We start from the raw sequence: 16,089 nt of genomic DNA, 5'->3' as shown, positions 1-16,089 counted from the left end.
TCAAAAATGCTCTTTATGAGAATAGATCACATTTGTTTTACCTTTTTTTCATGTTTTTGCATTGATAAAAATGCATTGCCACCATCTTTGTAAAAAAAATCAGTTTGATTTTTCAATAACTTCGAAATGCAATGTCCGATCGGGCCAATTTCAATGGCAAACAATGGGACCGCATTCCCCGTCGAATGCAACTTGTTGCTTATTGCGGATAATCGAAGACCACATTATCAAGAAGACTGGCAACACAGCCTGAAATCGGGCGACACTGTTAGCAGCGCTGCGGTGAGCCGAGGTGGTACTATTTTTGTTTGTGTGAGTGAAGTGACACTGTATGCTCAGTTACACGTTCAATCAAAATATATTAAAACCACATTTAAATTATGCTTCGAAAAAACTCTCGAGAAGTACACTGAGATTAAACGTATTTCAATTTTATGAGATCATTATAACTTTGAGCCGAATAATATTCGTGATTGGCTCTTCAGTTGATGATTAAAGTGCCGCACTTTATATCAATTTCCGTACGGACCTGTTAATTTCCTTCACATCTCGACTGAATACTGTTTTCATGATTTGATTTAACCCCATTTACTCTCTGGATTTTCCTAAATTTTTATTAACAACCTTGCTTAAACACCCACAAGTTCGAAAAGGTTCCTAGACCTAGTGAAAATTGAGGAAACTCATATGGTAGATAACAAAAATAGATGTTCAAATATAAAACAAACGGAAAATACTGCGAATGTTGGTTCATATCCGTGATTATGTTACTTTGGAGCAATCCAGAATTTTGGGGGATTAATAATTTTCCGAAGCAAAAAAAACTGATTTGATCGCTTTTCATTTTTTATGTTTCAACCGTTCCAATAGGTTCAAATTCGTTTTGACGTAGAATACGCCCGCATAATGAAAAACGACATACCATGCAGTCAAAATTACATATGCGTTATAAGTTATATTGTCACTATTCACTTCATTGTTAGCATACAATTTTAAGCTTGATTCACCATACCAACCCTACAAAAACACTTACTGTTAATACATAACATGCTGTCGATGTGTAATTATATAGTTCTTCAATTGTACATCTCCCAACTGCTGTATGGTACATTAGAGTGATTCAAATTTTGACTTTTTCGCTCCCCTGTACTTAAACGATTGTTTTTGCTATTTTAATAGTCCTCCCAAATTTTTAGCTGATTTGGATGTAATTTGATTGTGCGCGTGCCGTTTGAAGGTTATATGAAAATTACTATGAGAGTTGCCACTTATGTAAAGGATCGTTTTGTGAAACAGCCCAGAATCTATTTGAATATATTTAACGCATCGCCATCATATAACATATCCTAAGCTGAAAGTTAGTTGTTGTTGCGAAGCAATCTGACTTTTGTGAGCAAAATTATAAAGAAAACAGAAACGCTCATTATTGATATTGATGTTATTCTTTTACGTGTTAAATTGAATTTACCACAATCCAGTATTTCCCTAATAACTTTTGTTGCCAGCATCAAATCGTTTAGCAACAACGACGATATTTTTCCTTGTTAAATTTCCCATGTTCCTAACGTATTCATACATTTTTAGAGCTTAACGGGCAATGATGGGGGACGGTTTTTTACAAAAGTTACTGTTTTCATAGTAATTTTCATACAAGCTTCAAACTGCTTGTGCTCAGTCAAATTACATCCAAATTAACTAAAAAATTAGGACGATTATTAAAATGGCAAATACCATCGTTTAAGCATAGGGGAGCAAAAAAGTCAAAATTTGAATCACTCTAATGGTACATCGAAAATTTTGTTCGAAAAAACGAGCGGATTTAAATGTTAATTATACTTAACCGCCCATTACTCATATGGTCGTTTGGCCGTTTACCATCTGAGCTACTGTTGAAACAGTATATAAGACTGTCCATTTATAGTTAACTACTATTAGTGAGACCATCGCTACAATAACACTTATTCTCTTCATTTATATCATATGCGGTCTACGTATGGTCCATGATTATGCGGGCGTCCTTCGGGAAAACATAGGGAGCTCATTCTGCAGAATCAACTTTGAGACCGTCACGAAAAGTGGTCAGGAGTATGGGCTAATAGCTCAGCCATCTTCCAACCGATGTGGATGATTTTTGTATCAATCGATGGACAAACTCCTTAATAACAATTGAACAAAGGCGCTAAACTATTGAAAATTTTAATTTCGTCAGGCACTGTTGAAAACTTACACAGTTAATTGCTTACATTTCGGCTATTAGTCATCTGGCGCGTGAATTGATAAATTTTAAAATTCAAACTCGAAAAATGATTAAAGGCAAGAAACCTATAATTACTGTTCTGAGTCGCTGCACTCTAATACGTTGATTTTGCGTTCGTGTCTCTGATACAACCTTCTACTTTTTTAATTACAACACTTTATTTTGTTTACAACACACACAAAAAAGAACCCTTAGAAATAAGTTAAAAGTGAAATAAACTAAAACAACCTCAACTTTGAACTTACAATCTGACTATCTTTCTCTCTTGATTGATATTACGTAGGGGGAATGACAGCTTTGGCAGGTTTTGTTCTATTATTGGCAGGGGGGTTTTTTATGACTGACTAGGCTCAAATTTGGCCTAAACATTCTTTGCATATCAAAGAATAACTTGATGGGCTACAGCTCTTCGATGAACCTACGCCGAATGGAGTATCCTTCTCCACTGGACTCGATCCTGGGCCAATCGCTTCCAGTCGCCCTGAATATTGAGCGCCCTCAGGTCCTCTTCAACTGCAAAAAGCCATCGTGTACGTGGCCTTCCACGAAGCCTGCGGCCTCTTCCGGGTTCTCTACTAAATATTATCTTCGCTTGACGTTCTTCCGGCATACGAACAACGTGATCAGCCCACCGTAGTGTGCCGTGTTGTATAAGCTTAATAATATCCAGCCCTTTATACACCTGGTACAATTCGTGATTCATGCGACGCCAGATACCGTTCTCCTGTTTACCGCCGAGTATTGTCCGCAGCACCTTACGCTCAAACACTCCGAGAGCTCTCCGACCAGCCTCCTTTAACGTCCATGTCTCATGGCCGTATAAAGCCACCGGAAGAATCAGAGTAGTATACAGCGCGAGTTTTGTTTTCGTTTGCAGACTACGGGACTTAAGCTGGTTACGAAGTCCGTAATAAGCCCTATTTGCAGCTGCAATACGCCTTTTCACCTCGCGGGTAACATCATTATCGCACGTCACTAATGTTCCAAGATACACAAATTCTTCTACAACTTCAAATTTTTCACCATCCAACACTATTTCGCTACCACCACCACTAATGAACCCACGTTGATTGCCAGCGACCATGTACTTCGTTTTGCTGGTACTGATCGTGAGTCCAATCCTCGCTGTCTCCCTCTTAAAAGGCGCAAAAGCCTCTTCCACGGCACGGCGATCAATCCCGATAATATCGATATCGTTCATAAATCCCAGGAGCATATGCGATCTTGTGATATTGGTGCCGTTTCTTTGCACACCAGCTCTTCTAATCGCTCCCTCGAGCGCTATATTGAACAGTAGGTTCGAGAGTGCATTACCCTGCTTTAATCCATCTAAGGTAACAAATGACGTCGATATTTCATCCGCAACCCTTACACTTGATTTCGATCCGTCCAACGTTATACGAATCAGCCGTATCAGTTTCGCCGGAAAACCATGTTCAAGCATAATTTGCCATAATTCATTCCGTTTCACTGAATCGTACGCCGCCTTGAAATCAATAAACAGATGATGTGTCTGCAAGTTGTACTCCCGGAATTTATCAAGGATTTGTCTCAGGGTAAAATTTTTATCCGTCGTTGATCGGCCCTCACGAAAACCTGCTTGGTATTCGCCGACGAAGGACTCTTCAAGCGGTCTCAATCTGTTGAACAGAATACGGGACATAATTTTGTACGCCGAATTAAGGAGGGTTATTCCTCGGTAATTGGCGCACTCCAGTCTGTGCCCTTTCTTAAAGAGAGGGCAAATGAGGCCGTCCAACCAGCTAGCAGGCATTTCCTCGGCTTCCCATATTTTCGACATAATATGGTGCAGAACTTCATAAAGCTGCTCACTGCCATGTTTGAGAAGTTCAGCTGGGAGCTGGTCCTTCCCCGCAGCCTTATTGTTTTTCAGCTCTTTGACAGCTTTTTTAACCTCATCTAGTGTAGGTGACTCCACAGCTTGTCCATCGTCGCTAATATTTATTCTGTTCACCGATGCACCGTCACTTCCTCCATTCAACAAAGTCTCGAAGTGTTGCTTCCACCTGGCAGCCACTTCAGTTTTGTCTGTCAGCAAATTCCCTTGTTGGTCGTTGCACATGACGGGAGATGGCGCTGTCTTTCTCCGCACGCCATTGACAGACTCATAAAACCTCCGCATATCGTTCTGCTCCATTTTTCCTGCGCCTCACTAATAACTTGTTCTTCGTACTCTTTTTTCTTCCTGCGGTGGGTTCGTTTTTCGGCTGCTCTTGCTTCCTTGTACCGATCTCTATTCGATCGGGTACCTGACACCAACATCCGGCTTCTGGCAACGTTCTTCTCGTCTGTCACTCTCTGACACTCCACATCGAACCAACCCGTCCTGGGTCGCCTCTGTGCAGTGCCTACCACTTCTCGTGCTGTTGTGCTCACCATGGATCGACTCCCATAGATCGTTGATGTTGTCGCTAACGTTGATTGCACTTATCCGTTCGTCGAGCTTCTGGCGGTACTAAGCCGATACTCCTTCCGCCGACAATCGCTGGATATTGTAACGCATCGTTCGCTGTGATCTTTCGTTCGATACAGTTGACCACCGTGATCGAATTTTACTGACAACGAGGTAGTGATCAGAGTCAATGTTCGGACCTCTGAATGTCCGCACATCGATAACATCCGAGAAATGGCGCCCATCCACCAGAACATGGTCTATCTGGTTGCAAGTTTCACCATTTGGGTGTCTCCAGGTGTGCTTTCGGATGTTCTTTCGTGCAAAGTAGGTGCTACTGATGGCTATCCCTCTGGCAGCAGCAAAATTTACTAGCCGTAGGCCGTTGTCATTGGTAGCGGAGTGAAGGCTCTCCCTACCGATTATGGGACGGAAAAAGTCCTCTCTACCTACCTGAGCGTTAGCGTCTCCGATAACAATTTTCACGTCATGCTTTGGGCACTCTCCATAGGCTTTATCAAGACATTCATAAAACGAGTCCTTCACGTCGTCGGATTTATCGTCTGTCGGTGCGTAAACGTTGATTAGGCTGTAATTGAAGAATTTGCCCCGTATCCTCAACACACAGATTCGTTCGCTAATGGGTTTCCACCGCATCACTCGCTTCATCTGCTTGCCCATCACTACGAAACCAACTCCATGCTCTGCTTTTTCACCGCCGCTGTGATAGATGTTATACTTGAATGCAGTATTGGTCGTGGGGTCCACGGCTCGGAATTCACGTTCTCCAGATCTAGGCCATCGGACTTCTTGAATAGCAGCCACGTTCACTCCAACCTTCTGCAGTTCACGAGCCAGAAGGCTCACTCGTCCAGGTTCATTTAGGGTCCTGACATTCCAGGTACCGAGTTTCCAATCATAGTCCTTATTTCGTTGCCGGGTCGGTTGCCAAAAATAACGTTCTCTTTTTCTTCTATCTCCATTTTCGTGGTATTTGAGAGGCTTCAGTAAGCTACCTTACCGGGGTCGCGTTACCTACATCGCGATGATGGGGCTGCCACCTTAGGTATAGCTGACGCGATACAGCATTTCGTTAATCAGCCGCTGGATACCAGGCAGACGCTGTTTGAGCCGCACCTCCTGGTGAACAGACGCTCGAGGCGTACCTTCTCACTCTAGCTGATGTCAGAAGGACAACAGTGCCCAGGCTGCACTACCAGCTAAGTACACAACCCTTAGCTGGCGGTCTTTTGTCATCGGACGACCCGTGGAAGCGTGAGATAGGGACTTGTGGGGACCAGAGCTCTGTTGGGCGCTCCTTCCTTGATGTCAACCCACCATTTTGCAGCATATCAAAGAATATTGTGGCCAAATTTCATGAAAGTTGGTCGACAAAACCCCCCCTGCCAATAATAGAACAAAACCTGCCAAAGCCGTCTTTCCCCCTACTACGAAACTGCCCATGCGAGATTTTCACACAAATCTTCAATTTTAGTTTTTCACGATTTACTCAACTTCACTTGTGATTTTCGCATGAGAAACTGTAATGAACATTAACAAAAAAATCATTCAGCCGTTTTCGATTTATGCGGATACGAACATAGACCATTTCATTTTTATATATACAGATAATAAACAAATATTAAAACACAAAGAGAGCTTCATTGACGCAACGTGTGATGCTCTGTAAATATTTTACGAAACTTTTTTTGAAACTTCCACTGGAAATTCTTCGGAATTTCAAAGGAACATTTCGACGCAAATTTTCAACGAGAAATTCTTTGGGATTTCCAATTTCCACATTGGAAATTCTTTAAAATTTACAATGCACATTGTGATTGTTTAGTGTTTTCTATATAAATTCGTCGGAAACTTGTTCGAATTTTCCTCTGAAATTTTTCGTAGCTTCCACGGGAAATACTCCAAAATTTCTACTAGAATTATTTTAAAACTTTCAATTCCATCTAAACGTAGTTTGGGAAATTCGTGTTTCCTCCGGATATTCTTCGAAATTCCCTCTGAATTTTTGTCTGAATCAGAGCATTAGTGATTAATCATAGATTTAATCATGATTAATGAATAATGGGTTATTTAATCATTATTCATTAATCATAATCATTCCAAAAACATGATTTAATCATTAATCACTAATCGTTAATCATAGAATTTTACATTCAACCATTATTCACTAAACATATTCATAACTGTTTTTAGTTTATTCATTAATCATCAATTTTAATCATTGCATAAATCGCTTTTATTCATTAATCTTCAATCATGAATATATAAATTTTATACCTTTGATTAACCAAATTCGGTAGATGGCAAGTAACCCATTGACCACTATGCAAATCGTTCAATTTAATTATTCATAATCATTAATCATCAATCATAACGATCGTTAATCATTAATCATACACATATTGTGTCAACATTTAATCACGATCAGCAATCGTTAATCACACTCCAAACGTTTTATTCATTAATCATAATCCTTAATCATTGTCAAAAATTAATTTAATCGTTAATCATAATCATTAATCATTGTCAAAAATTAATAAATCATTAATCATAATCATTAATCATAGAGTTGAATGATTTAATCATAACAAATTTAATCATTCATTGGAAGCCTTATTAATTAACGCTCTGACTGAATTCACTCTGAAAATTCTTCTTCAATAATGTTACTTCTAACTCGAAAATCAGGAACAATATAATCATTTTATCGACTAGTCATCTTTATTTGCACAGATCGGGACTGATTTGCGATTCGGACGTAACTTATTTTGTAACCCATCATATAAAACAAATTAGAATACTTTCAAATGTCGTGTAAACATATATTTTTGGTCTGCCCTAACCGGAGATATCAACTTTTGAAAAAAATGTAATTTTTGTCAGAAAAACGATTATAACTTTTGATCGAAAAAAGATATTGAGTATATTTACCCATCAAAAGCTCCATTTTTTGAGCTCTAAAAGTCACCCAAAGACGACTTTTTTGAAAAATCTAAAACAAAAAAAGTAGAACTAAAATACTATTTTTTGAGGTACACCCTAATCCAATTAGGCAAAATTGCTCTAAATCAGCCAACTTAAGAGCTACAGAAAAAGCTTTTTTAGCCAAATTTATTGGAATAAGCTGCGCTACAACTTTGTAGGACATAACATGTCAGTATTCCGAGAAATAAACAAAATATTTTATAATTTGTTGTATATGATGGGCCACCCTATTTTTTGTTAGCACCATAATGATGGCCTCACTATTTCAAACAATTTTGTAGAACAACAGGTTTTTCTAAAAAATATAGTTTTGGCGTAAAATGCATCTTTCCGCGTAAATCTGTATCCTGAACCATAGTGAAACGGGTCACGGTTTGCTGAGCTACGCATGGTCATATTGCTTGCTTCAGGCAAATCCTGACCCAACGATTACCTACCCCAGCTTCCAACTCCGTGATACTTATGAGGGTGTCGCTAAGTCGGTGACCTCTCTTAAGTAGGTATCACATCAACAATGCCTTCCTCTCCCTAGCTCCGGGGAAGATGGGCGTGGCCAGGAGTAGTAATCCTTATGCTTTTGTTATTTATTTATTTATTTATTTATTGAATGGTTGCGGAAATTATTATAGATAGAAATTTTAAAAGAAGAACATGAGTATCACTAGTCTCCAATCTACGAATTACACTATAACAATGATGAACAGCGAGCGGACCCTCCGTATACTGCGTGATTAGCGTCGTGCAGCCATTAACCGAGCTGAATGGAGAAGACTTTTATGCACTACACAGGCCACTCAGTCCGTAGTCTGAGAAAATATTCATATAGGTATGACATTCTTTAACAGGATTAACGCAGGGAGAATCACAGGGAGGATGATTTGCTTGTAGACATCAAGCTAATATTTCACACACAATGACGACCTGATGGTTGATCAATGGTCGATTCTGGCATGTCGGAGGTGACAAGCTTAAACAGCAGGGGCCCGAAGAAAGTGTCCTGGAATACACCTGTGATGAATGAGACGGATTGGAACTGGCTCCGCTGATTTAGACCCGGAATGTCTCACCGACTGATAGTTGTTGATAATTTTCACCATCTAACTGGGAAGATTGTGGCGTTTTAGTGTGTACATCAGGCTTTCATGCCATGCCATTGATTTTTGAAAGAAGGCTTCTCAACATCTAGTAAGGCCATGGCGGAGGTTTTTAACTTGTTCCGTTCGAGGACGTATGTAACTGGGGTCACTTGGTGCACGATGGATCGACCGCTTTAGAAAACAAACTATTCGAAATTCAGGATGTTGTCGAAGCCTGGGGCTTTCTTGCCTTTCGGTGATTAGATATAGTTCATCCACTCGCCAGCTAAGATCTTCGACTTCTCCGAGAAGTCGTTGGGAGTCAGATGAATGTTAATTGCATACTCGTTAACGGCTGGAATGGAATAAGCCTAGTATAATAATCCATTGAAACTTCAAAATTAAAAAAGTAAGAAAAAATATTTTACGCTCTTTTTAGTGGAATGTATTCAACCGTCTAAGACGAGTTAAGTATTCTCCATTTAATTCCACCAATTATTTCGATATCTTTGCAGATACGTCTCGTACTTATGTGGAAGATTTTGATTTGAAAAATGTATTGAAGGTAGCTACGAACCCATGACCCTCAGTCATTTTTTAAGGTGTTCCTAACGCTAAAGAAGATTTCTGAAAAGAAAAACGCTTTGAGCAACATACAGGAAAACCTAATGGAGCTCATTGATACATATCAAAAATGTGTTTGCGAAGTTATTCACCAGCCAACGTAAGATCATATTCATTGGGGAAGATCCACAAAGTACGTCACGCAAACCGGCGATTTTCAAACCCCTCTCCCCATTTCGTCACACTTTTTGTACTAGGCCTCTAGATTTTTTGTATGAATCGTCACGCTGCTTAGAAAACTTTCCTTACCACCCCTCCTCTTCAAAGAAACGTAATGTATCAGAAAAATTATTTAAGTTCTTTTAGTGGAATATCTTCAACTGCCTAAGACGAGTTTAGTACTTTCCATTTAAATCAAATGAAGAGTACTAAACTCGTCTTAGACAGTTGAACGTAATGTATGTTGTGCGTGGCACCTTTGTTAGAAGCGGATAAGCTCCCACGAATTTGTAGATTCAAATTTTCCGGCGATGATAACATGTCCAGTAGTTCACCTTCATTGTTCTTTTCAATATTGAATAGGTTAGTTAACTATTTGAAATAGTATTGAGTACTTTTTTTAGATTATTGTATCAATTCTAATCAAGGTGTTATGTCAATGTTCTACTTGCATCTAATCTAAACGACGTGGTACGGTGCCTATATACTTGAGCCGCTCAGTCATTCTGATACCCGGTTGAAATGCGGCTGCAGTATCATTGAAGAATCGTTCCTACTTTGTTTGTTTGCGAATGCACAGCCGTTGTCGATTGATGTGCATCACTTCCTTCGCCTCAATAACAGCACATTTGCAGCTCCCGGAATGAGTAGTGCAAGAGGTCAAACTACAATCGGCCCTGCATTACATGTAGTCGTTTATCAGCCAGCAAAGAATGTGTGGTGGATGCGATGCGATAGTATGGCACAAAATAATTGAGTTCTCTTGTTTTAGCACCCTGAAGGCGCGCTTTCACCCGCGTTCATTGTGCAATTGTTGATTGTGTGGCTATTCATAGTTCCATCGATTGCGACTTACTAGAACTGTAACTAGAGGCAAATTAATCACGTGTGAATGTGCCTTTGGATGTGGGGACGAGGGAAGATCTGATAGAGGCCATCCAGCATAGTAGCAAATCGGACAGAATGGGTGGACCAGGAATGATTGTTGCTTAGTTCTGCTCCAGATGTCGTACTGGCAAGAACGAACATTTTACTTTTTATTTGTGACAGAATCAAAGAGCTAATAGTCAATTTCTTTATCTCTTTTTGCAGTGCATTGTGAGCCGTTGGTATCCTTTATCAGTGGAAAAGTGTCTACGATAGTGCATCAAATGAGCAAGCCTTTTACAAAAATATAGTGCAATTAGTGATATTTGCTTGCAATTCAGAAGTTAATGCTGAAATATCATAATTGACGAATATATCGTCTGATTTGAACAACGGTGCCACGTTATTAAGGTAAGTCGAAAAAATCAACTTTTACGTAAGCTCGATTCGATTGTGACTATTATTATAAAAAAAAAACAAGCTGGAACCCTGAGGGTCGGTGGTTCGAGTCCCATCGAAGGGAAAGTGGTTACCTCCAATATATTCTTCAAATCAAAATCTTCCACATAATGTACATATTCACATCTGAGTTTTCAGAACAATATGAATTATTGTCCATGTCAGGTGGTTTAAAACCCAGAACATAAGCAATTAACTTTGATTGGCCAAATTGAATGTGATCAACAGAAGAATAATTGTGCAAGTCGGCTCAATCTTGCTACGGAATAGGCGAACATTTAGAAAACCAAGTTCAATAAATGCCTTTTCGTGCATGTAACAAGTAATAAGGTCTCATCATTTACATTAATTTTTATTTGTATTGCATTCATTTATATTTTATTTTATTTTTTCTGAAATAAAAAGATGTAAACATAGCCCAACTAACAGGCGCTCAATTAATGTGTAGCCCAACAAACGAGTGAACTTTGACAAGACATTCGGTAAATGGCCGACATCATTGCCTTCAAAAGTTGTGCAGAATATAATGTATGAAACGAAAAAACTTGGAACTCTGGTAAATTGATAGAAAAACAATTTCAGTAGGTACTTGGTGAATTGATTGGGAGTTTATCCAAAGAGTTTTTGCCTTTCTCGTATACTAAGTATACGGTAAAGGCTATATGATCGCTCCAAAAACAAACTTTTTATAGAAGGCCCGGAGACCCATAGTGTTATATACCAATCGACTCAGTTCGACGAATTGAGGTGATGTCTGTGTGTGTGTGTGTGTGTGTGTGTGTGTGTGTGTGTGTGTGTGTGTGTGTTTTTTTTTTTTTTTTTACAAGGGTTAAAGGCCATCAAAAATCTGCGCGACAGACACCTTGAGCATCCACACTATGCTCGAAGGCGAACAGGGATGGGCTCCTCCCGACCTGCTAAAAATGTGCCTCCCGGATAAACCGGGTCCCTTATCCTCCTTGCCTCGATCCCCCCCGGGACCACGGGATGCTACGACTACTTCGGGGGCTGTGCTCATGCACTTCTTCTAAAAATTCCGGCCCCTAGCTTAGGCTAGTTCGCCGACTGGCTTGCTGAGATCCACTGCTACGTTGTCTCGATCCTCGGCGGTCGTACCGCAAACTTCCTCACTGAATCCTCCTGACTTCCCCGGCGTCGAGGGTGGTCCACCAGTTCCGGTGAAGGAACCTTCCGCACTGATGGTGCCCCGACTACCGGCGGCTATCGCAGGGGACGCTTTCGCGCATTGCGCCGTCTTCGTCTTCGGGTTGCAGAGGTGGTCCGACAGTTCCGGTGGTGGATGACGTCCGCACTGGCGGTGCCCTACATACCCGAAGCACTTCCTTCTTCTTTCTTCTTTCTTCAGCAGGTTGGCAATTCAAGTGCCGAGGTCGGTCCAACGATTCCGGTTGGCAGAAGACTTCCGGTTCGCTGGCGCCCTGACGACCCGAAACCAAACACTGCTCACTGTGCTGGATTTCGCTCCAAACCGACGCTTATTTGCTGGTCCCTTCTCCATTGACGCTGCAGCTCTGACAGTATTTGCGTCACGACTCTGCTTACTGCATTCCACGTACCCTCATCGCGACACATTCGCTCTGCGATGTTGTCCGCCCGTAGGGCAGGCATTCCTCTACGTACTTCCGCAAACCTTGGGCAATCGAATACCACGTGTTCTGGAGTCTCCTCTATGTTGATACACGCCGGGCAGGATGGCGATGACGCATGGCCACACCGATGCAGATAGTGACGGAAACAGCCATGTCCGGAAAGGAACTGTGTGAGGTAAAGTTCACCTCTCCATGCTCCCTATACACCCACGTCGACACATTGGGGATGAGCCGGTGGGTCCACCTTCCATTATCCGCATTGTCCCACCTGCTGCCACTTCACCATAGAGTCCAGTCTCACCGTCTTCCTCACATTTCTGGTATCTCTCCGTTGGTAACACTCGATATCCTCTGCTAGGGTTATGCAGATTGGAATCATCCCTGCGATAACGCAAACTGCCTCCGAGGAAATGGTTCGGTACGCACTCGCGACTCGAACGGCCATTAGGCGAAACACGCTGTTCAACTTTCTGCGGTTACGTTTCGTCTTGAGCGCAGCTCCCCAGGCTGGAGCTCCGTACCTCAGTATCGAGGATGCTACTGCTGCCAGAAGACGCCTACTGCTGCTTTTAAGACCACCCACGTTCGGCATGATCCTTGCAAACGCACTGACCATTTTAGATGCCTTTTCGCAGAAATAGTCTACATGGGTGTTGAAATTCAACCGGTCGTCGATCATCACTCCTAGATGCCTCAAAGCCCGCACGGACGGTATGTTGTGCCCTCCTATGGTAAGCTGGATCCGCTGGATCTCGCGGCAGTTGCTAACCAGCATCACTTCTGTTTTGTGGTGAGCAAGCTGCAGTTTGACTCCATTCATCCAGTTTTCAACTGCGTCGGTCGTCTCCGCCACCAGCATTTCTACCTCTTCCAGCGACTCTCCGGTTATCGTTAGAACGACATCATCCGCGAATCCGAAAATCTTCACGCCTTTGGGCAACTTCAGTTTTAGAACTCCGTTATACATAATGTTCCACAGCGTCGGGCCTAGAATGGAACCTTGCGGAACACCTGCGGTAACCCTAATCGACTTCTGCCCCGAATTCGTTTCTGTAAACCAGGATCCGGTTCTGGAAGTAACTTTCAATGATTCTACACAAGTAGTCAGGAACCCGCATACCGTGCAGCGCTGCGGCGATAGCCTCCCAGCTGGCACTGTTAAAAGCGTTTTTGACGTCAATCGTTACTACAGCGCAGAATCGATTGCCGCGCCTCTTCTTCTTGGCCGCTTTCTCTGAAACTTCAATGACCGTCCTGATTGCGTCCACCGTCGATCTGCCTTTTCGAATCCGAACTGCATGTCCGCTAAGCCGGTCTCGCCTTCAGTGAACTGCGTCAGCCGATTAAGGATAATCCTCTCCAGAAGCTTCCCCAGTGTATCTAGCAGTTATTTGGGCCTATACGTTGCTGGATTCCCCGGCGGTTTCTGGTTTCGGCAGCAGCACTAATTTCTGGATCTTCCACCTATCCGGAAAGTTACCATCTGCTAGGCATTTCTGCAGCACCATCCTAAACAAATCTGGAAACGCCAGTATCGCAGAGTTTAGAGCCACGATTGGAATTCCATCCGGACCCGGAGCTTTCTTCATCTTCAGACCTTTCGCCACTGATGACAGCTCGTCGTTGGAGACTTGCATACCTGCAATGGTTACTCCGTCTTCATCTACGTACGGTGTAGGTGGCCACATCGTAGAATCATGCTGCGGGAAGAGACCATCAACGATGATCTTCAGCTTGTCCGGACACATTTCCGCTGGCGTCGCTGGACCCCTGATCCTCGCTGTTACGACCCGATAAGCGTTGCCCCAAGGATCAGCGTCAGCTTCTCGGCACAACTCCTTGAAGCAGTTGGATTGGCTGACTTTAATCTCCCGTTTGAAGGCCGATCTAGCTTCACGGAAGATTATCTTACGCTCCTCTCTGACTGTTTCAGACCTTGCTCTCTGAAAGTGTCTTCTGGCTCTGAGACACGCAGCACGAAGGCTAGCAAGAGTATCGTTCCACCAGTAATTTAGCCGCCGGCTTTTCCTTGGCTCCAGTCTCCTTGGCATCGTCGCATCGCATGCCCTCGCAAGAGTTTCTGTCAGCTCGTCTGCATCTAGATTTGTAGCGCCGCTGTCCGCTCGGAGTGCTTCGATAAAAGATCTTTGTCGAAGTCCTTCGCCTTCCATTTTCGCCCGCTATTCCTAATCTCTCGCCGTACCGTCGGCATTCGTGTTCCAACACAATACCGGATCGCCTGATGATCACTATGTGTATAGTCCTCACTAACTCTCCAGTTCATGTTCCTCACCAGCGACGGACTGCAGAACGTGACGTCGATGATGGACTCCCTGCCATCTCTGCGAAATGTACTAACGGTACCTTCGTTGCACAGCCTGACGTCCAGCTTTGCCAACGACTCCAGCAAACTGTAACCTCTGGGGTTAGTCAGCCTGCTTCCCCACTCCACTGCCCAAGCGTTGAAGTCGCCTCCTATGATTACCGGTTTTCGGCCGATCAGCTTCTCCGTGAGTGAGTTCAGCATCCGGTTATACTGCTCCAAAGTCCATCTTGAGGTGCGTAGCAGCTACACACGAAGATCCCGTTGATTTTGGAGATAACGAAACCTTCGCTTGAGCTGTCTACCACTTCTTGAATAGGGAATTTGCCCATCACTTGGATAGCTGCAATCCCCGATGAATCCGCCACCCAGTTGCCGTTGTCAGGAGGGATCCGATACGGTTCAGCAATAATTGCCACGTCACACATTGCTTCTGTTGTCGACTGCCACAACAGTTGCTGTGCGGTGTCGCAATGATTGAGATTCAACTGGATGATCTCCATTAATCCCGGCCCGCCATCGCCTTCTTGTATGCAGGGCATTGGAAGCCACCCGTCGTATGGTCGTTTCCGTCCTCCGGTTTGCAGAGCAGGCATCTTGGTTGCTTCGTGCAGTCCCTAGCAACGTGTCCTTCTTCACCACATTTCCTACATAGACCGGATCTATCCGGGCCTTTGCAGTTTCGCGCCTGGTGGCCAAACGCCATGCATTTGAAGCATCGCTCCATCTGCTTGGTAACTCGTGGGGCGAATCTCAACGGGCACACCGACCATCCTACTTTTACCTTGCCCGCCTCCACCATTTGGTTGGCAGCCTCTGCTGGTAGTCGTATCGCTGCTACTTGTGTGCCACCGTACGCTCTCCTCAGTCGAACCGTCATTTGCACTTCCCCAGCTTGCATTGTGAGACCAGTGCATCCCTCAGTTCGTCTTCCGTCGTGATCTCGTCCAGGTCTCTGCACTCGACCACTGCTTCCTGCGTTAGAGCTCTTACGTTACCGTCACTGCCCAATGAATTGGCAATGAGCTCCCGGAAGGCCGAGCTCTTGATCGTGGGATCCTTCTTCAGCTCGAACAGCAACTCCCCCTTCTGGGTACGCCTAGTTCTCACCACTTTCTCACCCAAGTCTTTTAGCTCCGGGTCCTCTCTCACTTTCTTCAGGATCGCTGCGTACGACGTTTTATCGCTCGCTTCTACGATCAGGGCATCACCTTTAACTCTCTCCCGAGGAGAACGACGTTTTTCTTGTTTCTTCTGTTCCTTCCTCTTTCCACATTCTCCTTCTGCTGCTTCCT

General features: G+C 43.1%; 1 protein-coding gene across 4 annotated transcripts in view; it reads left to right on the top strand.

Annotated features, from left to right (window-relative positions):
- LOC134213640 (alpha-tocopherol transfer protein) overlaps positions 1-16,089 on the top strand; it is a 133,449-nt gene that overhangs the window by 15,944 nt on the left and 101,416 nt on the right. For 3 of the 4 annotated variants that reach the window (XM_062692885.1, XM_062692884.1, XM_062692886.1), the window contains exon 2: positions 10,628-10,813. The gene's annotated coding sequence lies outside the window, so the exon portion shown is untranslated. Of the gene's footprint in view, positions 1-10,535; positions 10,814-16,089 lie in introns of those variants that run through there. The other variant, XM_062692883.1, reaches the window with a different exon arrangement.

The sequence above is a fragment of the Armigeres subalbatus genome, chromosome 2 (assembly GCF_024139115.2).
Source record: "Armigeres subalbatus isolate Guangzhou_Male chromosome 2, GZ_Asu_2, whole genome shotgun sequence".
NCBI lineage: Eukaryota > Metazoa > Arthropoda > Insecta > Diptera > Culicidae > Armigeres > Armigeres subalbatus.
The sequence above is the reverse complement of the archived record's forward strand: the minus strand, read 5'-3'. Positions and strand labels throughout refer to the sequence as shown.